Genomic DNA, 26,078 nt, shown 5'->3' on the forward strand with positions numbered 1-26,078 from the left:
GCCCGCATTCACTCCAACCAATCTCTGTGACCCTGCCGCTTCCGCGCATGCGCGGTTAGGTACAATCCGAGGTATCGAATTTAGGAATATATTTTGATATTTTTTTCACTTCTTTACGGCAAGAGGAAAAATATTATTTTGTGAAAATTCATGCTTTTTTTGAACAGCGTGTTTGTAAGGCATATTGCTTTTTGTACGTGAGTTTGTTTTCCACTTCTCATCTTCCCACCTAGTGCTCGCCTGGAAAAAGCGTTCGCACTGCGGTAAACATCAGTTCCTCCTTCGTTTTTTTGAAATCGCGTGCGGGCGCACGTTTTCACCGTTCTCTGTGTCTTTTTCGTGCAGTGTGTGTCGCAAAACTGTCAACGCTGTGTCAGAAGTGAGTACCAGTACAGTAATGACAACGTGAGTGCGCCGGTGCCTGGAGGTGCATGTGAAGTTTGCAAGCTGTTATAATGCCTGGTCATTGTTGCGTACCGCGGTGTCGCAGGAAGTATGATGGTGGTGAACGTGTACGTGTATTCACCTTCCCTTCGGACCCAGCAAGAAGGGCTCAGTGGATTAAAGCTATCCACCGTGCGGACTTCACTCCAGGAAAGCGGTCCGTGGTAAGGAAAACATTCCTTTAACTATCGTTGTTACGCCTTCCTCAGTTGCATAGAAAACGCTGCGGGCATCATGTTGCGAGATAAATGCTGCATATTTTGGATCGCCAACTTATGTTAAGTCGTAGCGAAATAGTATTGCTAGCGTTCAGTTCCCACGAAATTTATACGAAATTCTCCTCGTTGTACTGCCGCGCGGCTAATGTCGCGTTTTTAAACTTCAGGTTGATGAGCTTTTATTGTCTTTGTTTTTTTATCGCAGGTCTGCGAGCGCCACTTTGAACCATCCGAGATGGTAAATACAACAAGTTACACGGATACAACAACGGGCAAAGTAATTGAAGTACCACTGAAGCTCGTACGGCTACGGCCTGATGAAGTTCCAAGCATACTTCCCGACGGCCCGGCGTATCTTTCTGCCACAAATGCAAACACGTCTCGGGAGGCCCCAGATGAAAAGAGGACGCACCTAGAGGCAGCTGCGTTACAAGATGCCATAAGCAAGTTTATTGAGACACACCAGGCGGAAGAAGACAAATACAAAATTGGTAACTTTCAGGCAATTTTACAGTGCCTACCCTGAATGAAGGTTTCCGCATTCTGGACCGTTATTTCGAGGCATGACTGTATACTCTTCCTCAATCTAACTGTCGATGGTGCCCCAGCAATCAGGAAGTCAGTTAAAGTCACCGAAGACCTCTCTCTCAGGCTGTATTTTCAAGATGTCGAGGTTACCAAGCTGGATGGCACGGTCATTCCAAAAAGTGTGAATGACGTTCGGTGCCTGACACATTTCCTGGATGCTGTTGAGAGCTTTGATTAGATTCTTGCCTTCCGCATACCCGAAGACAAGGCAGGTGGCATATTGAAACTCGTGCTATCTCTTCTCGAAGATGCAACAAATTCAGAAGTGGAAGACGAGGAGCGGCAAGATAACTTGACCTTTTTAAAGCAACAAGTGTTTCTCCTTTTGAGCAAGTCACCCCGCTACTCTTCAGCGCTGTTAGTTTTTTCGAGCCTCTTATTTACCATCTCTCCTCATTCCTATAGGTACTTGCGGTACTATGGTGGTTTCATATTGCCGCATGAGTCCTTGATCAGAAGTGTCTGCAATTCACATGTTGTTAATCCAGCAGCTGAGCAGCACGATGCTTCTTTCCTGCTCTATGCGAAGGAGCTCGTGGGTGCACTGAAGGACCATAAGAAGTGTGTGGTTCTCATGATGGATGAAATCCATCTACAGGCATATTTCTATTATAAGGGTGGCACGATTGTCGGTACTGCCAGCAACACTTCTAATGCAGCAAAGACAGCTCATGTCATTATGATTCAAAGTCTCCTTTCATCGCAAAAAAGTGTTGTTCACATTTTGCCAGTAGAACAAATCAATGCCCACCAGCTGAACACTGTGCTCCACAGCATCATAAATGAGCTTGAAAAGGTTGGACTTCGCATCATTGCAGTGATCACAGATAACAACTCAATCAACCGCAAAACAATGCCCCTGTTTGGATCGCAACCAAAACTAAGCAGCTCCTATCCTCACCCATCAGATGCCACTCGCCCGCTTTTTTTCGTTATTGACCTTGTTCACCTGTTGAAATGTATTCGGAACAATTGGATCAACCAAAAGAACTATGGAACCTGGACGTTTTTTCCTTTACTCAAAGATTTGAAATCTGACCCAAAAATTATCACTGTTTCATTCAAGACCCTCCATGAAATCCACTCAAAGGAAGAAGATCAACTTTTCAAGGCTGCTCCAACACTGTCAGTAAAGGCCCTCAACTCATCCAACATGGAGAGGAAGGACGTTAAGCTTGCGCTGAAGGTGTTCAACCTATCAACCATCGCTGCCCTATAAACATGCGGTCAACGCTATGCACTGCAGCATGCAGCTGGAACAGCAGAATTTTTAAAGATTGTCGAAACCTGGTGGAGGATTGTTAATGTGAAGTCACCCAGCAAAGGACGCCGGCTTCCTGATGATCTTCAGACTCCCATCACTAAAAAATTGTGTCCGCAAGTTGAATTCCTTCAACCCATCATGCAGTGGCTTGACCTCTGAAACTGTTTGAAGTTTGACAATGGAATTTTCACTCGGGAGACTCACAGTGCCTTGAGCCTCACTACAGAAGCATTGGTCAAGATCATCAGCTATTGCCTTGAAGAACTTAGATTCGACTGCGTTCTCTTGGGAAATTTCAAACGGACTGCTTGGAGGAAAGATGTGGGAAGTATATGCAGCTGTCCTGGTCGCAGTACCATGTCTCTATCAGGCAAGTGTTTGAATCCAAACGCAAGCAGCGGCTGCAAAGAGCCCTGGAGCTTCCGGACATGGATTCAGGGGCACCTGCAGTCAGCTTTGATGAGGCCATCCTGCGGAACTGCAGCATTGAAGTTATTACAAGGACTCTTAAATGAAAGCAGGGAACCTTCCAGCTATAGCATATGTGGCCTGATACTGTGCCCACACGGCACTTAAAATACTTGCATGCACTGCGTGTCAAGCAAATTTGGTAGACGATGAAGAGATCACAATTGAAAATGCAGAGATTATAGCAAACATGAATCGCGGAGGGCTAACGTTCCCCAAGCTTCCTGTTCTGAATGCTGTAATGACTGCTGAAATTGTCCTGGGCAAGTTGTGAAGTGAAACGTATGCTGTGCAGTTCCATTCTCTACCAAACCAAAGGCAAGCCCTTTTCACACTGGCCACCAACCTAATAAAAGGCGGTGACAGTTTTGGAGAATGTGAAAGTGGCCACAGCGCTCATTTGGTTATGCATCCCATTCTTAGCGCAGCAGCAAACATTCTCCTGAAAAACTATTGCAAAAATAGGAACGACAGTCTTGTACAAGTAAACGTTGCTCAAAAGCGGAAGCTTAGCACTTTGAAATCGTGATGTTTTGTCTTGATTGTTTTGACTTTTTGTGTGCAACACCTGTAAATGTTTTCTGAATACTTCTACTCTCCAATACACATTCTTTGTAAGTAACACAGCCTGCTTAATTATTATCAAATCGAAAGGCAACTGCTCAATTTAGATGCTACGCAGAGAGCTGTAAGCTATTATAAGAGCCATAACTTCTGCAATGTTTTTTTCTTGTGTGGAGGTAGTGTAAGAGCCTGGTTGAAAAAGCATAAAAGTAGTAGCCAGATTCCTGGTAACGAGTCCCCGGTCGCTGACAGACCACAGGGTTAAATTTTTGCCTGGCAATAATTACTGAGTCCGCACCAGGCAATGAGCTATTACTAAAAATAAAGACTTACGTGAAAGCACAGCGTAGAATCAATACTCCGCTCCTCCCCCCCCCCCCCCACCCCCCACCGGAAAAAAAATTAACGTGCGGACTTTCGGGCAATATTAGTCGATAGTAAATACTTAACAGCCAACATATAATTATAATCTGAAAACCGCTAATTTTCAGTTTTCAAAACCTATCGAACGCGAACTGTGTGGCGGAAATTATACATTCACGTCAACGTTAAATCACGTGGCCAAAATCTTCAGAGAGTGATTTCACGTGGCGCTGCACATACGCGAGAACGAACGAGCGCGCAGCAGCCTTCCTACATGAAGAACCCGAACTCCGGCGCCCCGTCGTAGTGTGATGACGTCACGGGGGAGCGGAGAGGCCTTGCCTAGTCCACAGGGGGTTGCCTGCGCGCGCAACCGATGTTGGGGGAGAGGGCGCGCTATCACGGTCAGAGGAGAGGGGGTAAGCGGAGGAGAGACTAAGCTGTGTGGACGCGGACAACGACGACCCAGGAAGGGCAGGGCCGCCGGCAAGAGATGCTCCTCTCAGCGTCGCATCTAAAAGCTTGCGGAGCAGACGCCCGGGTATTCGACTCCACGACGCTCGCCTACGCAAGTCACTTTGTTGACTGCTGCTTCGCTGCCTGGTATTCTTTAAGTTGTTTGTAAACTTGTTTCCTTGAACTCCAATAAACTTGTTTCCTTGACGACAACTGCGTCGTGTTTGACTTCGTGACAATATACAGTTTCCTGTAGATGTACTAGGTCCATACAAGTATACAGTTTGTTTTGTTTTGCATACCTGCAATCACAGATGAGTTTATATCGATATATGTTTTCAACTTCTAATATGTGGTGTTTTTTTTAAATAGTTACCCTTAATCAGAACAGCGCAAAAGACGGGACACAAGTAAAAACAGACAAGGACGGGCGCTGCCTTTGCGCAGTTTTTATTAATGGATTCCTACTGACTAGCCCAGCTTCGCACTCTCGTTCAGTTTGAAATAGTTCTTTCGTGTGCGCTAGAAAAGGAACATTTTGAACTTCACGAATGGCTTTCTTTTGCAGTGTTGGTATTTTATGTATGTTTTTTCAAGGTCGTGTTTGCCCAGACTGTTTCACAGTAGTTCAGATGAGGGTGAAAGAGCGCCTGTTATAAAAATCACCTTTCGCACGTGGGTAAGAAATGACGACACCTATTTATGATACGAGCGGCTTTTTGCGCTTTCAAGCTGAGTGACCTAACATGCTCGTTCCATGAAATGTGTTCTGTAAAAATGACACCAAGTGTTTTAACACTTTTTACCATATTCATTTTATACGGACCTAAACCAATGCTATCAGGTACTTTTACTGCCGTGCCTAAAGTGCGGAAAAGTACACCTTTTGTTTTTGATTGATTTTGCGTTAGGCAGTTCTTTTGGGACCACTTTTGGATTGCGTAACATAGAGAACATGACACAGGCACTACACTATCTAATTTATTACCAGGATGAAACAGAGTGCAATCATCGGTACACATAATATACTTAAAATTTGCCTGTATGCGCGTAATGTAGTTTATGTAAAATAAAAAATAGAATAGGTCCGAGAATGCTCCCTTGTGGCCCGCCGGTTTTTATAGGCTTAGTTCGCGATTTGTGATTATTTACCTCTACATACTCCAAACTCGTCAACAAGTAACACTGCATGAGACTAGAGGCCGCACCTCGAAAACCGTAGTTTTGCTATTTGTTATGAAGAACTATATGATTGACACGATCGAACGCCTTGCTGAAGTCTAGGTATATGCGTAGCGTAAGTAACCTTTTTTAAAAAATTTGCAGGATCATGTCTTTCAGCATTATCAGTGCGCTTTCAGTAGAGCGCTTTTTTTCTGAAACTGAACTGGCAGTCAGGTATAATAAGGTTGTTTCCGGGAAAAAAATTCTATTTGGTTCCATATCATTTTCTCAAGACAATTAGAAAAAAACTGATAAGACTAAGATTGGACTATAATTAGCTAGTTCATTCTTTTCACCTGCTTTGTCTATCACGCTCACTTTGGCTATCTCTATACCTTCCGGAAAAACACCTTTTCAGAGGGATACATTGTAAATGTGCGTCAATACGTCTTCCAGGACATCCCAAACATACTTATTATGTCGAATTTGTAAACCGTCAACATCACAGCTATGATCATTTTTAAATTTAGTTGTGGTCTCTATTACTTCACGCATACACGTGGGCTCAAGAAAGACTGTGTTTGGAAGGGACTTAATGTTATGGGCATTTTGATTTAGGTAACTAGTATCTCCGAGTTCTACGAAAAAATCGTTAAGCTAGTTAGCGAGATCAGTTTCTCTCGGTATGTTGTCATGCACCTTGAGACTGTCAATCGGGGTACAGCAGGAACTCTTGCTGAGTAGCTCATTGCGTCTCCTCCAAACATTATTCCTTCGTTTCGAACAACTTGCATCGAAAATGCGGTGGTAGTATTCTGGTTTCTCCTTTTCCTTTTCTTGATTTAAGTTGTTTCTCAACGACTTGTTATTTATCGAAATTCTTTGAATCTCCAGTTTTGACAAACGAATGGTACAACTTGTTTTTCTTTAGAATTTGTTTTCTTACATAACAGGTAATGCACGGCTTGCGTGACGTTCAAGGTGTTCGGTGCGTTTGAATGGGAAATGAGATATAGTATTGCGATTTAAATATTTTTATAAAGCTTTCATAAGCGGTATTTGCATCCGTTACGGCAAAGACGTTCGCCCAGTTTGTTTCAGCTATGCGTTTTCTAAAGTCTTCCAGCGTATTTGGTGTTATCAGGCGATAAGTAAAGACGTCCCGGTTTTTGCGCCTTACAAATTTCTTCTGGGTCAGTGATCAACAATATGGGCATGTGACCACTAATATCTGTGCTTAGGACTCCTGCCGTAGGACTCCTCCGCCGGCTACGCCGCATTGGTAGTTTATTGTCCCGCACGCCAAGAAAGAATGCTTGGGTGGTAGAGCTAGCAAGCTTTGCTTTAAAAACATCGTCCCAGTACGCAACACGAAAATATAAGTTATCGTAGTAGAGATACGTATATTGCACGGACTTTGGAAGCAAGCTTTCCTCAACGGTCTCTCACTGCCTGCGTTGGTTTCGGAGAACATCGGCGTATGGTCGCGCAAAATAAAAAAAAACTACACTTACCTGTTTCTGTTATACCCAAACTTGAGCCAATCTGGTATCTCGGAGTTTCCGTCCCTCCGCCAGAAGTAGCATCAATACCACCATTTTAGGCTGGGTTATCCATTCTTCATTATAATAGTGATGGTGATTTGTCGTGAGCAAACACCAGGGTGATGCCTCGGTTTCGATTTCCATTCCCAGAGACTTATAGAATTGTGAATAAAACGTATCAGTTGCCGCGTTTCGCGTGAGTTGAATCGAGTTTCCCTAAAATATCAAGAACAAGCATTCGTAATAAGGTTTTCTTGTTGTTATTGAAAAGTATTTTCTATATATTTGTTTAGAAAGTCAACAAATCCTTGAGCTTGCAGTCAGCGTGCTTTGTTTCATCTTCTTCTTGCATTTGTAGCCGCTGCTTAAAAGCTATGAAGTATATTCATTACTAGACACTTAGGGCTCTGAACGACACCCCATAAGTGCGAGAACAAGTGCACAGCGAAGTGTATTGATCGTCAATGAACCACAATCTTTTCCAGAAAATTTACGAAAAATCGTGCGGACGCTGTTATCAACCAACCTTTTTGGGAATATTTCCATAATCTTGGGTTTCATAAAATGGTGCTTCCACGACACAACAAGTCGAGCCCAAATGCTTTACTCAGTTTACTCTGTACCATTTCTTTTGTAATATAAATATCTGATGCAAAACTGGTAACCAGATTTAAAAGTACCGGGACTTTTCTTGGGGTGCCCAAAATTATCCTAGGCGACTACTTAAAATATTTCTTGGCCACTGATTTCACCATAGGCTGTCCTGATATACGCATAAACCTAAACGTTCTTCATTGCTGAGCAGACCAGCTGGGTATATTAAATCTTTTAATTATAACATGCTTGCTATTATTCTAGGTCACATCACTGTACCCTTGTTTGGAGTGCCACGCCAACCACAAATGACTAAACACTTGTTACTCTGACGAGCCTTACGAGCGATTGATAGTTTTTAGTGCGAATGGGACGTTATACAACAGCTACCTTATTTTGGAGTGTGATTTTTTAAAGTAGATTAGGTTTATCATTGTAGGCATGAAGTGTATCTTACCTAACTATTCGATGTTTTCTCTTGTTGTATATGATTAATCGTGTGTTTTGTTTGGCATAATGTCAACCCCTCATTTGTTAACAGTTCCCCTGTACTCGTTTAGGATTTGTATAATTGTTTTTGCGTTTTCTGCCAGATTGCAGTTGGAGCAGAGCCCTCGTCCCCCTTGCTATCCGTCTGACTCTGCTTGCGGTTTTCGTTTCCAAAAAAAACGTTGAGTTTCACTCTGTGCAGAAGCCATGACGTTACTATTAAAACTTCAATTGTCAACAAGCAATACCATACGAAGCATGAACCTCCAAACGCAGTGTTGGTCTTTGTTGCGAGCATTGAACATTGCTTCTACAGGGTGATATCCGGCCGCGGGCAAAATCATTTGTCCTAAGCCATGGCTCGCAGCCAACCAGACATCAATTGGCAGTTTCATTGCATCACCAATCTTACCTTGAGAAGGATACGGTGTTGCTTACATTTCTTCAGTGTTCCTCGGCTGCGAAGATTGACAGTATCCAATTAATAAAGCCACCGTTTGGTTAGGTGTTGTGACATTTTCCTAGGTGTGCAAATTAAGCTGTCAACTAGCCTCCGCATCAAATTCCTGCAAGTAGGCATTAGTCAGACCTGAGAGGTCTTTTTGCATCCAAACTGAAGGTGGGTTACGTGAGGAGCTAGAGAAATTTATATCAGCTAGAAATGCGGTATCACAAATATCTGTTTAGAGCAGTACAAGCAACCGGACATGAAGTACAGAAAACAAATTCCACCATCTTCCCGTAGGGGAACCCTGTGTAGTATGCAAAGCAGCCATGGGGTCGATTGAAGTGCCCATTAGTTTTTAGTTCGTCGTTTCCGTTAGGTTGAGGTACGTAGCTACCGTTATATTTACAGTTTGGTTTCCATGGAAACTACCCCACGTTTCACTTACCGGAACTACGAAATGGGAAATTGCGTTAGGCCCATGGCTATTTTGCATACTACTCAGGGTTCCCCTACGGGAGGATGGTGTAATTTTATTAGATGCGACGGGGCTATGTCCCTCCTTTGCCGTTGTTGCGCCGTCCACACCCCCACCGCTCATGCTCGGCTTGCTGAACGCCCGGTGGTGTCTTACCTTTTAATGGCTCTAGGAGCGACAGTGTTACCGGTGCCTTCCTGGGCCGGCCCGAGATGAGCCGAAAATGCGCAGTGGGAGTGTGGACGGCGCCGCAACCAGGGAGGGACATGGCCCCCACAATGAGATGCAGGAACGAGAGTGTTGCCGGTGTCTTCCTGGTCCGGAACGAGACAAGCACGCTGCCCCTTAAAGGGCTCCTAATGCGGCAGTGTTGCCGGTGTCTTCCTGGGCCGGCAGATAGGTGGACGACGGATGATGGACGACGGAACCGAGAGCAAGAGACGCTTTGTATCCAAAACTCTATAAGCCACGTGTTTTGTATGTTTATGTTTAGTTTGGAACACAGTCTACGGAACCAACAAAAGAAATAAAAACAGAAATATTCATGCCGTTACAGTCAACGTGAAAGGTGACGGAAGGGCACAGAAGGTTTTTCGCCGTAATGGGCTGTAGCGCCGTTATCCGCTCACTGCTACTACTCAAAGCAATTCAAACTTTCCGCCTCCGTAGTGCTCGCGCGCCCTCTGCCTGAAACAGCGCCAGCGGGAGTTTCGTTCCCCGGCCCCACTCGACTCTTCTCCTCCCGAGCGCGGGAGCAGGAGGGACGAGCCAGGCCGTGTCTGTTATTTTAAGTGCGAATGCACTTTATAAGCGACCCCAAACCATCCACCGCCGGCGTCGGCGTCGGCGGCGGCGTCGGCGTCGGCGTCCGCAGTGCTCCTCTATAAAGAAACAGCATCCGGCGCCAGGTTTCGATCCGCGGACTTTGCGGCCGCAGCGCGATGCTCTATTTGTGCTTGCATTTCCTCCCGCATGTGCCATCGTTGCACTGCCACTTTTTAAACCCGATGGTCTTTCTTGGGCTACTTAAACATGGAAATTTTGGTCTGTCTGTATGTCTGTCTGATTGCGTGTGACTCGATTCAGCCACCCGGTCAAAGTAAAACGAAAGTAAACAAGAAAAAGGCATTACGCAAATATAAAATAGGAAATATTAGATAAGATATTCACAGTGTTCTTTTATAAAAAATTCATAGATGCTTGATTTTTGCGAAATGAATTTACTACATCCACTTCGGAAAACAAAATTAACACCGTCGCCAGCTGTCGCCCGCGCCACTAAAGCTTCTGGCGACATTTTCAGAAATCAACCGGCAATAGTTACGAAAGGTTCCACTATATAAGTTCCACATTCTGCTTGGAACGCACGTGGACTATAAGGCAACGCGGTTATAGGAACGTTAGAGTGGGGTGCCTCGATTCACGCCTGTCTTCACCTTAGGGCAGCGCGGGCATCGAGGCACCCGGCCTGGAGCAGTGGAACGCGGTAAATTTAAATCGACTTGACCTTTAAATCGACCTTACCGTGTTTACCTTGGGATGAGCGCGACGCAAGAGGAACACCAAAAGAGGTGAGAGGGAAAACGAAGGGAGACATTTACTTGAAAAATTTCGGCAAAGACTATCGCCTTTTGTCGACATTTACAACGAAAGGAGCAGATATACTGCCAATGCTTTCGCTTACGGTCGCAAAAACTAACCCAACGACCCTTCCGAACTAAATGAATGCGGGGGCTGCCGGGTAGTTACATACATTTGCGTCAAATATACCTGCAGTTTTTTTTCCGCTAAACAACGGGGAGATGTATGATAAGCACCAGAGTATCACAAGTTTCCAACGGTCATCCTATTTAAACAGCTTGGTTTTCAAAGCCTAGTGATGATGCGCTAAAATGTAACGCCGGGCAGTTTGCGTCCGTTATCTCGCGTGACCGCCTGATTCCGGCAGTAGTTTGACATCGACCGTTACAGGGAGGTACGACGTCAAGGCGAGCGAGCTAAAGTGCTCCACTCTTAAAAACTGGTGCGTGTTCCTTTATACTTCCACAGTTTTACCAAAACTGGATCAGTTTCGTGTCACTGAAGCCAAAGGTATACCGCTACATCTACGGTCATTGGTTTATTTTCTGTACATGGATTGTGTCATTTTAGAGTGAACTGTGAAACAGAACTATGCCATTGTTTTTTCGTCGACTATGTGCGGCATTTTTTTAACAAAAAAACTTCCCGTGAACTCAAAGTTAATATGTTTTGCGCTAACATTCATAAATTCATGGCCACCTAATTCCCTGTAGTCATTCAGAACCGCTTTTGTTAGTTTTAAACAACACGAACAAAGACTGCGATGCACGGGATACCTCGATGCCAAGTCTCGAATCTTCTCTATAGAAAATACTTTTACCTTGTGCCAGACATCTGCAAGTACAAATATTTGCGACTCAAGGGGGCGGGCTCTACCAAATGTGTGCTCGTCACCTTAACGGAAGTCTTTTTATACCTTTAAGTCACCGTGTCTTCATATGGAGGCGCGAATTTCTTCGTCGTTTTCCTCGTGAAAACGAAAAAGAGTTAATGCTGCAGAGTTGCGCGGGTGATGTTCGAAACCCACGAAAGTGAAAGGTAGCACCATGCATGTGATGCGGATTGGCGGAACCGCAATCATAAACATCGTTTCAAAATGGACGCCACCAAGTTTTGTGGGAGCTCCGGTGTGTTGCCGTCCTAGGTTCTCTTTTACTGCGGCGTAAATCATTTATAAAAGCTTAAAAGCACCTCTTTCATGTGCAGAAATTAATATTTCACATCGTTGTTTGTAAACTGCATCAGGATATTTATTATGTTTTATAGGGAAAAGCAGGATTGAGCAATGGTGTCTCCGTAGGAGGTCGCGACGCCATTTGCGTAATAAGTATTTTAGAGAGAGTTTTTTTTACCTCTAGACACTTGACAGTACTAAGCCTCCAAGTATGGAATTTTTCTGCAGTGAATATATTAATTCGTGACTGAAAGGGTTAAAGAATACACGCGAAGTTAGGTCCTTGAAAATCATTAAAACTGAAGACGAATCACTTGCGATTTACCATACGGGCAGTGTGCACCGTTTTAGAGGAAAGGAGCTAGGTCTGGTGCCAGAGTTGCATTTTCATGCCCGAACACCTTGCTCGATGCTGAAATATAATGCCTTGAAGCACCAAAGTCTGCCTATACGATTTGAAGACGAAAGCGTGGCCACACTCTTTATTGCCACGTCATAGCTGCATCACTTTTTCCGCTTTGTTTCCTTGTCTGCTGGCGTGAATTACGTAAACAGGCATCTTTTCTGTGTGCGTTTCTTTGTCCCATTTCCTCTCTTCACCTTTCGGAAGGAATCATGTCGGGAAGAAGTTTGGCACTCGTGACAGCTTCCCTAGAATCACGGTTCTGCACTGCTACTGTGTACCTCTTCTATTCACGTGCCATCACGTCAAACCTTCCGCTGTGCTGTGGCCGATATTACGCAATACAGACAGCGTTGCGTGAATAGCCATCTGCGGGAGTATGCCAATTGCCTATTCACTCAGGTGGTCATTCACCTGTGTCAATTTTCGTTGGGACCATCGTCTGCGTAAAGCATGGCGGTCCGCGAAATCTCCACTAACTTATATGGGACCAAACCTAACTACACTTGAGACCTGCCCAGCGAGGCTTGTCCCAGCACCACCGTTTAAGCGATAATTTTTATCCCTCCAATTAACGTGGGGCTAGGCATGCCCTATCGGTTCTCGCCGCCGCGTACGGGCAGCGATGAGGAACTAAAACTGCCGTGCCAAGTAAATGCCTCCGTTTTCTTTCCCTCTCACCTCTCACGCTGTTCATCTCCCGCCTCGCTCTTCCCACGATAACACGCTAGACGTTTGCTCAAGTTAGTTTAAATTTACCGCTCTACACTGCTCCAAGTCGGGCGTCTCGATGCCACCGCTGGCTACCGTACGGTGGAGGCGCGCGTGAATTTAGTAACGCTACTACAACGTTTATACGTTTATAGAACCACGTTTCCCTACTCCACGACCTTTCCAAGCTGAACATGGATACAATCTACTAGAACCTTTCGCTGCTGTTGCCGTTTCGTTTCTTAAATGCCGCTTGGCTGTAGCTCGGGCAACATCAGGTGACGGTTTTCTGCCGTTGATGTAGTATTTCATTTGCTATCACAAAAACCCACCATCCATATACTTTGTAATAAAGGAACACTGTAAATGTCACTAATGTATTGATTTGCTGTCTTATATTTGCCTAATGTCTTGTTCAACAGTGTTGCCAAGTATGAACATTGAAACCGGAGTTATATGTTAAGATTTGTCTGTGGGTATATAAGGCTATTGCGCAACTTTTGTTTCACTTTGGCCTGGCGGCTGAATCAAGTCACAAACAGACAGACAGACATACGGACAGAACAAAATATCTGCGTTGAAGTAGCCCATTAAAGACTGTTGTCTTTAAAACTGTGGCCAGTAAGTCCCATTACGAGATTGGTTTCTTTAGATGAGCGCGACAGTATACAGTTGCGCACCTTGTTGTAGATCAGAATAACGTAAGGTGAGCAGTGTCTCCTTTCACAAGTTACCCTCCAGCAAAGGTAGCGACAAATAAACCAAGACAATCTCAACGAAAGGTGAGGACATCCTGGGTTCATTCTTTTTCTGCGCACTTTCGGTGTATCTTAAAGCACTAAAGTCACAGCGGACAAAAATGGCCACGCTTTAAAGCGCCAGTAGCCCCTGATGAATTTTTTAGCTTGCATCGTTCGAAGCATCAAAATAAAAGCCACGGGACTCATTCGAAGCTTTTTTGTGCAAACTATTGAGGAACATCTAAACTGCCCATTCTGTGTAAAAGGCTTAAGGCAACACGCTCATCTGAAACCAGCCAGTTTCGTACCTTTACCTTTGGACTGGTGCGGACTACCTTATCTGAGGCTTGAGTTCCTAGAATTTGTTTCTGCACTGAACAGAGGGGCACAAGAATTCGCAGAACTTCCGCATTCACACTAAAAAACAATGACAGAGTTTGTGAAGATTGAGTTTCTGAGCAAAGGCGGCTTAGCGGGGGACCCTACGAAGGCAGTGTTTGGGCTAGTGAAGAAGTTTAACTGACAATTCTTCAAAACGTTCGCTGCTAACACGACGGCCAAGCATACGACAGATACAATGATTGCGGAAAAACCCTTTTCCAGGAGTGTACTGAAAGAGTGAATATTGTGTGGCATTGTGCAAATGAAGTTTCGGATTGAGTACAAACATAAACGCTTCACACAAGGAGCATAGTGAAGAAGCTTCTGCAAAAACCAGACTACTAACGCTCAAAAAGTTTCACTACAGTGTGGCCTTGTGCAATAAGCTCAGCATGTTTTCCATCAATAAGTTCCCAAGTTAAGAAACGTACGGCCGGGCATGATACTGTTGCTGAGGGCGTAGTGTGGCAGGAAAGATCGTGGTAAACCAGTGTCCACCAGGTATTTCCACCACTTGAAATCCGCTGCAATGAAATATTTCTCACTCATTTTAGAGACAGCGCCAAATCACATCGTGTAACAACAAAATAAACTAAGCGGCTCCTTAAAACAACCATTTAATAGCGCGTGTAGGATCGGAAAAGGCACCTCAGGTGCTTGATACTGTATTTTATTTCCAGAACACAGGAAATTCCTCTGCTACGTGATAGAAGAAATAAAAGTCCCGCACTTTATATCAAATTGCAGCCGTGAAGCGTGCATTTTTTGTATTCACTATGATAAAAAAGAATTCATTCGAATCTTCTGGGCCAAGAATGTTAGGTTATTCTAGAAATCCTCAATATACAGGTGTGGTCAAAATAATTGCAACACAATCTTGTAAATTTTTAGGAATTTCTTCTTTCGGAAATGGCCTGGTTACATTGTTCGGCGTCTACACGAGCGCTCTCTAATGGAAAATGCAGCCTGTAAACTGCTTATGGCTGTCATAAAGCGAGTAAGACAAATTTTTTCTAATTAGACATCCTTGTTCCCATTTTATATGGTGGCACCTGTACATCATATTTGCAAGTACTCCCTGGGAAGTTAACGGGGTAAACTTCGGTATGGTTGCTAGTTATGTTGTCGTTTGGTGAGATAATGTTCCTTCCCTTTTGTGATGACTTCATATGAGAGCATGAAGCGTAAGCTGATCCGTTACACCGGAGCCCATTCACACAGCGGTAAAGTCAGTAAACAGGCCTGCCTCCGCACAGACGAACAGCCAAAAGACGCTTGTTCAGAAACGTTAGCAGTAGACTGGTACCTAATTATTCAGAAAACTGAAATGGATTCTCTGAAACATTATTAAACACGAATTTTCTCGACAAAAGATTGGTAAACGCGAACGAGCCCACGCTGCTCCCGAAAACCGCCGCTGATGAATTTGGATTTTATTGGCGCAGCAACCAAATTTGGCTATAATGCGCCAGACACAAGGTAAATATTTTGAACACACTACGGTAAAAAGCTCATGTGAAAATCATGTAAAGTGGTAAAATCAGTTTCTATAAAAGCTTGAGTGCACTCAAAAATTTAAAAACCGCTTGAGTAAAAATGACGCAACATGGTAAAATCAAAGTTTCCCTAAAAGCTTGATGGCATTCAAAAATTTAAAGACCTTTTCCAAGGGAACCAGGGGTTCATCGCCAAGCAGTAAAGCAGGGTGCAATGGAATTTGAAATTTATAAAAGTGGGAAAAAAATTTACGACGCTTGTTTTCGTAACTAGGACACTCGATAAGTATGTGTATTACTGTAAGGCGCTTCGCACATTGCTCACATTGTGGAGGGTCTTCTCCCAGCAATAGGAAGTTGGGGGTCAAGCGCGTGTGCCCAATTCTTAGGCGACATAACACCACCTCTACAAATCTTTCTTTATGCCTGCAGCTCTGCCACTCTCTCAGGTGCAGCTTCACAAGGTGGAGCTTGTTTTCAGTGAGTTCTGTCCATTCAGACTGCCACTTCTTCGTTATTGATAATTTTAGTCTTCGTCTGTAATCCTGGTAGGGTAAACGAGTTTCCGTCACCTCAAGCTCTTTTGTCTGGGCTGCGAGGGCATCTGCCTTTTCATTGCCGTCAATTCCTACATGACTCGGTACCCAACAGAAGCTCACGTCTAAGTGATTTTTGCTACAGTCCATCAGTTGGTTAAGCACTTGTTGGACAAGCGGATTTTTGGTTTTGTTTCCTGAACACAAGGCTGCTAGCGCGCTGAGAGAGTCAGAGAAGATGACTGACTGTGGTGTCCTTTCAATGCATACTTTGTTTAAAACGAGCTGTATGGCATGCAGTTCGGCAGTGAAGATACTAGTGTCAGGTCGGAGCCGTTGGCATTCTTCGTAATTAGGTCCAATTGCAGCTGCTCCCACATGCCTTTCTCCTTTAGAACCATCTGTGAAGTAAGTAGCACATCCGGCATACCTGAACTGGATATCTAAGAACTCTTGTTGCAGTAGTTCCTTTGGAGTGTTGTGCTTGTTGTACTTCAGCAAGGAAAAGTCACATTGTGGCTTGCGGTATTCCCATGGAGCATAACCGGTTCTGTGGGTGACCACCATGGTATCATCTACATAAAAGTCAAGGGCTTCATTAAGAATGCGGTACCTGAAAAACATGGTTGGAATAGTCCGAGGCCTGTTGGTAAAGAGAGTTTCAAAGCGAGGTTTCAGAAACAGCTGTCGACAAGGGTGAGTGGTGCAGGAAAGAATTCTCATTATGTACATGTTTCCGAGGAGTACTCTCCGTTTGTTAAGTGACCATTGATTGGTTTCTGCATACAGGCTTTGTACCGGAGATGTCCGGAAAGCTCCGGTGCTTATTCTCAAGCCCGAGTGGTGAATGGTGTCGAGCGCTTTGAGTACAGATTCACGACCAGGTCCATAGATAAAGCAGCCATAATCCAACTGGGAACGAATTAGACTGTTGTACAGCCGCAAAAGACAGGTACGATCTGAGCCCCAGGTTTTGTAAGATAAATGTTTTAAAACATTCATTTATTTTAGACATTTTTGTTTTAGATAATTAACATGGCTTTTAAATGTTAACTTTTGGTCAAATATTAAACCAAGAAATTTGTGCTCAGTTCGAACAGGGATTTGGGCCGATTTGATGTGCAGCTGAGAATCTAACACAATTCCTCGGTGCAGACTGAAAGGCACACAGACTGTTTTTTCTGCACGAAAGTTATATCCATTTTCCTCGGCCCACTGCACCAGACGGTTTATGCCAAGTTGCAGTTGCCTTTCGCAGGATGCTAAGTTGCACGAGGAAAAGCTGATCTGAATATCGTCTGCGTAAAGCGAATACATCAAAGATTTCGGTATTACATGTGCAATTGAGTTTAGTTTGATTAGGAACAACGTAACACTGAGAACACCTCCCTGAGGTACGCCATTTTCCTGAGTGTACACATCCGATAATACTGTTCCGAATTTCACTCGAAAGGATCGATTGGAAAGGTAACTTTTCAACATCCCAAGCATTCTGCCTTTTACACCATATCTCTGTAGATCTAGCATTATACCGTGTTTCCATGTGGTGTCATAAGCCTTTGACAGGTCAAAAAATACAGAGACGCAGTGCTGTCGTTGTACAAAGGACTCCCTAATTTTAGTTTCCAAACGAAGAAGGTGGTCAGCTGTTGAGTGCCTTGCCCGGAAACCAAACTGAAGGACATCAATAATGTGATTTTCTTCCAGAAAGTGTGTCAGCCGCTTGTTAATCATCCGTTCAAAACATTTCCCAAGGCAGCTTGTCAAGGCAATAGGCCTGTAGCTTGCTGGCTCACTACGGTCTTTACCTGGCTTCAGTAGTGGGAGCATAAGGGTTTCCTGCCACGCTACTGGAAAGTAGGCTTCAAACCATATTTTATTGAAGAAATGCAGTATGGCTTTTAAGGTTCTTGGGGTCAGATGTCTTAACATTTCATAATGAATTCGGTCTGGTCCTGCAGCCCTACTTTTTCCCTGAGCAATCGCCATGTGTAGTTCAGCCATGGAAAAAGGTGCATTATATGCTTCTTCATTACTTAAGTTTATCTTAATTATTCCTCTTTCAGCCCGTTCCTTATACCTGAGGAATGATTTGGAGTAGTGGGCTGAACTGGACACTTTGGCAAAATATTCGGCTAGAATGTTTGCCTGCTCGGCAAGGCCTTTGTTACCATCAAAAAGTGGTATGGTAAATGCACTGTAAGTTCCAGTCACTTTCCTGACCCTATCCCAGACCGTTTTTGAGCTTACGTTACTACTTATGGAACTTACAAAGTGCTGCCATGAAGCCTTTTTCGACTGCCGTCTTATCTTGCGCGCTTCTGCTCTGAGTCGTTTGAAGTCTATTAGACATTCGGCAGTGGGGTAGCGTCTGAAACGGGACCATGCGCAGTTTTGCTTCCTACGGGCGTCCCTGCAATCAGAATTCCACCACGGCTTTGACCTCCTGGGGAGTGTCCCGGAGGATTCGGGAATAGACACTTTTGCAGCTTCCAAGAGCCGTGAAGTTATTAGGCTGCAAGCTTCATCTGCACTCAAGTCTTGTATTTCGTGCAATTCTATTTCACATGCTTGTTCAAACAGAGACCAGTTGGCCTCCTCCAACTTCCACCTTTTGTTGCGCTCTGGTAGCATGGGTACTGCCGGTGTGGAGTCCAGAAAAATTGGGTAGTGGTCACTGCCGAGAGGATTTTGAAGTGTTGACCAAGTGAAAAAGGTACTTAGGGATGGCGTTGCAAGAGAGATGTCGATGCATGATTCGGTGCGGGTTGATGAGCATATGTAAGTGGGACTCCCATTATTGAATAAATGCAAAGGAGTTGCCGTCACTACAGCCTCGATAAGTCGGCCTCGTGTGTCACTTCTAGCACTTCCCCACAGTACATTGTGCGCATTGAGATCCCCCAGCAACAGGAAGGGCTCAGGCAACTCATCTATGAGTCTGAACAGATCGTTCTGGGTCACTGGAACGGTTGGTGGAATATACAGGGAGCAAATCGTGAGAGCTATTCCAATGTGCGTTCTTATGGCTACTGCCTCCAAAGTGGTTTGAAGCTTCAGTTCGTTTGTTGGGATCGACTGAGGAGTGACGATTGCCACTCCTCCAGAAGATACAAGTGAATTTGTCCTGTCTTTGCGGTGAAGATTGTATTTGCTGAATGGATTATTGTGCACAGAGGATAGATGAGTTTCCTGAAGACAGATAATTGATGGTTGGGACTTCTCCAACAATCGTGAATGTCATCTATGTTACGCAATAGCCCACGACAGTTCCACTGTATTATTCGCACCATACCAATCTTTTTGGGTTTGCTCTTTCGTATTCAAGGAGGTGTGGGTGACGTTACGTCCATTTAATCCTCTCCCTCTTTCCTACTGTCGCCTGCAGGACGCCCAGGCTTCCCGCGGCCCTTCGGTACCCTTCGAGGGTCGGGGGGTTCCCCAGGCCGTTGCCGTGCAGGAGCTGCACCTGCAACAGTGCCACTTCCCGGCGGCGCCTTCTTCTGGGGCGTGTCGACCGTCCCCCGAGAAGGGGGAGCTGACCGTGCAGCCGGGGCAGAACCCGCTGAGCTGCGTGTTAGCCCCGAAGCATCCTCCACCCCATCGGTAGCCAGAACACCAGCATCTGGCCCGACTTGCGTAGAGGGCTGCGGGACTGAGCAGTCCGCTGAGCGGTCCACTCGGTCCACCTGCGTGGACTGAGTCAGTGCCGGGCGTTGGGGCAGCCCAGCCTCTGGGACATGAGGGGGCCGCACCGCTGACACCAGGTCCCTCAGCTCGACCTGCGTGCCTACAGACACTAGAGATGGCGCTGGCCCCCGCCGCACCACCTCCGCAAAAGTTCCTTTTTGCTGGAAGCTTAGCCTCCTTTTAGCTTCAGGGTAAGATAGATTCTGTGTTGTCTTGATGGTTATTACTTCTTTCTCAGTCTTCCAGACCGGACAGGATCTGGAGTACGCACCATGGTTGCCACAACAGTTAACGCAGTGGGGTTCTTTTTCGCATCTTTCGTTCTCGTGCGCTTTTCCTCCACACCTAGCGCATGTGGGAAAACCGCCGCGTGCGCAGCAGTAGGGTACTCGATGCACGGCTCCTCCTGCTCCTCCGAACGGCGGTGCACCTATCGAGGCACCCCTAAGCAACAGGGCTTAAAAGCGGCCGTAGCGTTCGAACGCGAAACAAGACCGGTGGGATGCGCCCCCATAGGGCACGACTGGTTGGGTATCTCCGAAGTGTGTCGTGTCGTGGCCCGAGCAGCGTGGCTGTTCAAGGTCGGAGGGTTTCGCAATTTATTCAAAGGCTGCCTAGTGCGAGTCTGCAATCACTCACCTTACGAGCTAAAGTGAAAAAGACTTACAGGCACTGACTGTAATAGGTGATGGCACTGCGCGCCAATCATAATCGTACCAAAACGTTTGCTTTCGAATTTTTGGCCATGTGATTGTCTTGTATTTTGTTACAAACTGCATTGCTCTCACATTTAAATTTTGTCGCATGTCAGCACGTACTGGTCTTAGTAATTTCTTTGTGTCCTTACTAGAACTGCTTTCTGATGATGTGAATCCCTACCGATACAGGAGACTTCGCATCTTGAAAAAAATTCAGTTTTTTTTTTGGTTTCCTAAGTTCCCGGTTAGTTGAATTTTCGTTTTATTTGACAGTAACAAACAAATTTTCCGTATACTATGTATATGCTCTTCCAAACTGGAATGCAAACGCACGACTCCCGTCGGAGCCCATGTTGTTTCCTTTAAAACTGTGCTTCATGAGTATCCCTCACACCTACCAGATGATACTTCTTATTAGTAACTGGTTATTTGGACACACCATCTTGGTACAATTTGTTTAGGGATACTGCGAGTAAAGCTCGAGTAGCTTCCGTTTCCCATCAACACACGCCTCCGGAAGGAGACCATGTATTAACAGCAGACCGTATAGCTCAGAAGAGTTGAAGCTTGAGCCGGTTGGTACATAACTTTGAGAGTAGGGGCCAGCGCGATGAACGGGACGAAGCGAAGACGAGATAGACTCGACTGACGAGCCGCTGCCTCAGGGAACGCAACGAAACAAGTATGAAAGTTTTTGAGTTGAGAATAGCGATAAAAGTTTAGGTACCTCTTTCGACTTCCCCACGCCAGCCTTTTTCGCCTCCACTGTCGATATTACAGGTTATTTACAGTATATGATTGTTCAATTCAATTCTTTGTTCTCGTGTTCCCATAGCGCACGCGCCATATGTTTGGCAGCGAGCGGCGTATTCTGATATCAGAAACCTCCCGTAGGAGCATATGTTATTTGCTATAGACATGGGATTGACAGTTATTCATTAAACCTACTGAAGTAAAACTTCCAAGGGTATGCAGTCCTTTAAGCACACCAGCTTCGTACAATTTGTTCCATGATTATTCTAATAAAACGTGAGTTCAGGCCGTTTGCTATAACCACATACCTCCACAAGGAGTCGACGTATCGACAGGACGCGTAAATTTCAAACTGTGTACAACTTTCCGGTGAAGTACACAATTACGAGAAGTACCGAAGAACTCAATGAGTGTTAAACCCATCGGTATATTAACTCGCCAAAGCATCTCCGGCAACTACCGCTTGTGTCATATACAGGGTGTCCCAGCTATCATGCACCAAGATTTAAAAAAAGAGAAATTGCGTAACTCGAAGAAAACCTAGTGCATAATGTTTGCAGTACTGTGAAGAAGAGGAGAGTAATTTTTTCGTTAATCAGACCTAAATAAATAATTGTAATTAATTATCTAACTCACGAAATACTGTCCTAATCACTAAAGTGTCAATGAGGCACTTGTAGGTAACCACGAGGGGCATCTAACTACGGTATTTTCAGCGACGAACTAATTGCGTACTCATTTATTTTGACTGATAAAGGAAGCTCGCGAAATATGAAAAATACCACGTGAGGAGGCCTATGCGCGCATCGTAAAGCAGCGTCCCTAAACAAAGCAGATTGAAAGCAACTGCCTCGCGTGTTACCCGCCCGAAGAGACAGCGCATCACCTTGATAATAGCATGCATGGAAGGAGCAGCAGCAGCAAGATTCGCGGAACGCGTGTGCAGATAAGGAACAAACTCGGTCGCGATTTCTTCTTTCTTTCTTTCTTTTGTCTATTTCATGCTGGCCAACTCAGAGGCTAGCTGTTTGAGGGCGTTGCTTTACGGTGCGCGCGGAGGCGCAGTCACGTGGTATTTTTCATATTTCGCGGGTTTCCTTTATCAGTTAGAATAAATGTGTACGCGATTAGTTCATCGCTGAAAATACCGCAGTTAGATGCCCCTCGTGGTTACCTACAAGTGCCTCATTGACACTTTAGTGATTTGGACAGTATTTCTCGAGTTAGATAATTAATTACAATTAGTTAATTAAGTCCCATTAAAGAAAAAAATACTGTCCGCTTCTTCACAGTACTGCAAACATTATGCACCTGGTTTCCTTCGAGTTATGCCTTTACTCTTTTTTTAAATCGTGGTGCATGATAGCTGGGACACCCTGTATAACAAAGTGCTTTTGGAAGCATTCGCTCGCTGTTCAAAGACAGCTGTAAAACGTAGAATGTTTCGGCTAGAAGGAAAAATAGTCCCCGAGATAGAAAAGTAAGCAGTCAGACATGAATAATTGGCTACCCTCCATTCTGTGTTTGTGCACCCCTGGTTTTCGACGCGTGGCATCGCTAAAGCTCATAAATAAGCATTTGACAGCAAGGAAGGCTGCTGTACCAGGTCATTTCGCTCTTCAAACTCGCATGCGGAAGCAGAGCCAGATACCACCACTGGGAAGAACGAGTGATTACATTACGTAGAAGATGTTTGTCGCAGTTCTCCTGACCTTCCTCAGCGTCCTTTCCTTCGGCACATCTTGCAAAGTGGATCATCGGGAAGGTAAACTTTTCAGTACTTGGGCAACGCCTGCGCCCCTTACAGTACATAATACGTGGACGAAGCTTATGACTTTCTATTACCTTACATATCCGGAATTTTTTGTGTGTGATTAAAAAAAACAGTGGCTCCAGAATAACAATTTAATTGAATTTTACTGACTACTTATTCTGCAGAAAACTTGAAAAACATTTCCACGAACTGAGGGTAACTCTGGTTTGACCAGAAAAGATGCAGTTTACCTAAGGGCAATTTGGGTTTCATGCGAACAAAGATTCTGTGGCTGATGTTAATGATAAATGTTTAGACGGGACAAAGAGCAAAATGGATTATTCTTCTCGGCATACCTAACTATCTCAACGTGGCAAACAATTCTAGCAATGATTTTTCATAAAAAAGTGCGCAATGTAGTTTAATTTATTGCACTGGACCCCACTGAAGTAGGAAAGTTGGCACTAGTTCAATAGTTTACACATTGAGAAACAAAGCACCGTCGGGTATGAAGTCAGTGGGATGACAGAAGACCGCATGGCTGCTAAAAGACCTGTAAAAAATTAAGAACTCACGCCTACCATGAAAGAGTACAAAATATTTTATACGTTTTCGTGGTCGTAAGTTTTTAAATGATAATGGCAACCCGAAACACTTTTATAGTGCCAAAACTTCATTAGACGTCGTCAGAAAGCGTTAGATAGAGCTTGTTTGAGCGGAATTATTCAAGGCATCCGAAAACAGTTTGACAACCAGAAACGTTCACTTCAGCTACTATGCCACTACAATATACTGGCTTGGTAATTTACAGAAATACGTTCGAAATCGCAGATTGGAGTGTTCGCTCTCCTAGAAATGCCATTAAAATTTGTGAAATGGTGTGAATATTGTTACAGTGCACGTAAACTGGCAGTAAAACAAACTTATCTCGGAAAAAAGCCACTATCCTTTTTATTCTAATGATGTCGTATCAGCGAATTTCTAAGTGTTTTGTTACCGTAAATGTTCATTGGAACAACGAATGACAGCAGCGTAGCAAAGCAGAGCCGGAATGGCGCAAAACTGCGCAAACGAAAGTTCGGCCAAGATAAAACAACAATATCCAAGCGCTTTCGGTTTTGTGTTGGCTCACTGTAAGAATACTCCTGTTTAACAGAAACAGTATTTCTGCCTTCTGGGTTAATGGGCAAGCTGTGTTGTGAGCGCTCAGCCGTGACGCTGAGGGTTGCAAGAATTAATTCCTTTTCACGAAGAACCAGAGCGCTGCGAAATATTTTTGCGCACCGTGGCGCCCGCGATTACAATTCGGTTAAAAGGGGCAGCTCATGTGTCAACACTCCAAGTACTCAAGTTTTTCGCCAATACTTGTATCAATTCAAATCAACCCCGGCTCATTTTTTTTCGTTTTGAAAGTATAAAAAAACCAGCGCAATTCTGGCCCTAGACATAAAGGGGGCTTTCGACAACGTTACACACGCAAGCATTCTAACGAACCTCAACGGTACGAGATGCGGCACACGCACTTTCGGATATATCAAGAATTTCCTATCCTCCCGTACAGCGCAAATCTCGGTGGGCAACGAGTGATCGGAACCCATCGAACTTGGGGAACGAGGCACCCCTCAGGGAGCAGTCCTGTCACCACTCCTTTTCAACCTGGCTCTGCTACCCCTCCCACGCCTGTTGGATCAAATTGAAGGGATCGGTCACGCGCTCTACGCTGACGATATTACAATATGGACGCAACAAGCGGGTTCCGATGATTGGATAGAGGAGACCCTCCAAGCGGTGGCACTGACCGTGCACGAGTACGCGAGGACCTGCGGACTCAGCTGCGCGCCACAGAAATCGGAGCTCCTCGTGGTTCAACCCGGCAAACCCCGCCAACAGCTCCCGCCTGACATCGCTATCCAAATCGAAGGCATCAAGATCACGCCGACGGACAAATGCCGAATCCTCGGGCTTACCCTACAAGACAACGGAAAGGCACACGCCGCCGTCGATAAAATTAAGAACAGTGCTGAGAAGATCCTTGCGATGCTGCGAACAGTCACCACCCGGAACAGAGGCCTGAAGGAGGACGACGCCCTCAGGCTAGTACAAGCGTTCATAATATCAAGACTTACATATTCGGCACCGTATCTCAATCTCAACAAGACCCAGAAGACTACACTCGACACCATCATCCGAAAGGCCACTAAGCTTACCTCGGCTTACCGATATACTCGTCAACCCAGCGCTTACAAGCCATGGGCGTACATAACACGGTTGACGAGCTCATCGAGGCCCACCTATCCAGCCAGCGTCTCCGCCTGAGCCAGACAATTACCGGCCGCGCGGTGCTGGACAAGATAGAATGGCGCAAAGAACAGGCAACGATCAAGACCACCATACCAACAGAATGGACGAGGACCTTAAAGACCAAGCCCCTACCCCGGAACATGGCCCCGGGCAAGGACGACGGTAGGAGGCAGGCTCGAGCCAAAGCAGTGTCCCAGCAACTACAACAAGAAAATGGAGTGCTCTACGTAGACGCCTCTCTTATGAAAGGAAGCAATCGCGCAGCGGTGGTGGTCACCGATTTAGAACGACTCATCAACAGCGCGGCGGTGAAGACTAAGGAGCCCACGACGGCGGAGGAAGTGGCCATAGCCCTGGCGCTCGTTCAACCGGGCGTCGGGGTGGTGGTCACTGACTCAAAGAGAGCCTACAGCGGTTTCAGAAAGGGGGTGATCTCCTCAGAGGCAGCCACAATACTATCGAAAAAGGGGGCACCGGGCCGAGCCATAGAGCTCACATGGGTGCCTGCCCATACAAAGGTAGCCGGCAACGTCATCGCTGACTACCACGCCCGAGCAATGACCCTCCGGGCAGGGCAGGACACGGACACCCCAACTCCGGCACTCACATATAAAGAAATTACGAACGAATACAAAGACGAGCGGCGTACCCTCCCCGAGCCACACCGCACCCTGACCAGGGAGCAACAGACAACACTCAGGCGCATCCAGGCGGGGTCACTAGCCCACCCCGTCCTGTTGCATACATTTTACCCTGAACGAGAGGGGGAAAGCTGCCCATTC

General features: G+C 45.3%; 1 pseudogene; it reads left to right on the forward strand.

Annotated features, from left to right (window-relative positions):
- The first annotated feature begins 455 nt into the window (after positions 1–455).
- On the forward strand, positions 456–19,711 carry LOC144146582 (uncharacterized; annotated as a pseudogene).
- The last annotated feature ends 6,367 nt before the right edge of the window (positions 19,712–26,078 follow it).

The sequence above is a fragment of the Haemaphysalis longicornis genome, unplaced genomic scaffold (assembly GCF_048455015.1).
Source record: "Haemaphysalis longicornis isolate Haplotype H1 unplaced genomic scaffold, Haemaphysalis longicornis Haplotype H1 scaffold_7, whole genome shotgun sequence".
In the NCBI taxonomy this organism is placed as follows: Eukaryota; Metazoa; Arthropoda; class Arachnida; order Ixodida; family Ixodidae; genus Haemaphysalis; species Haemaphysalis longicornis.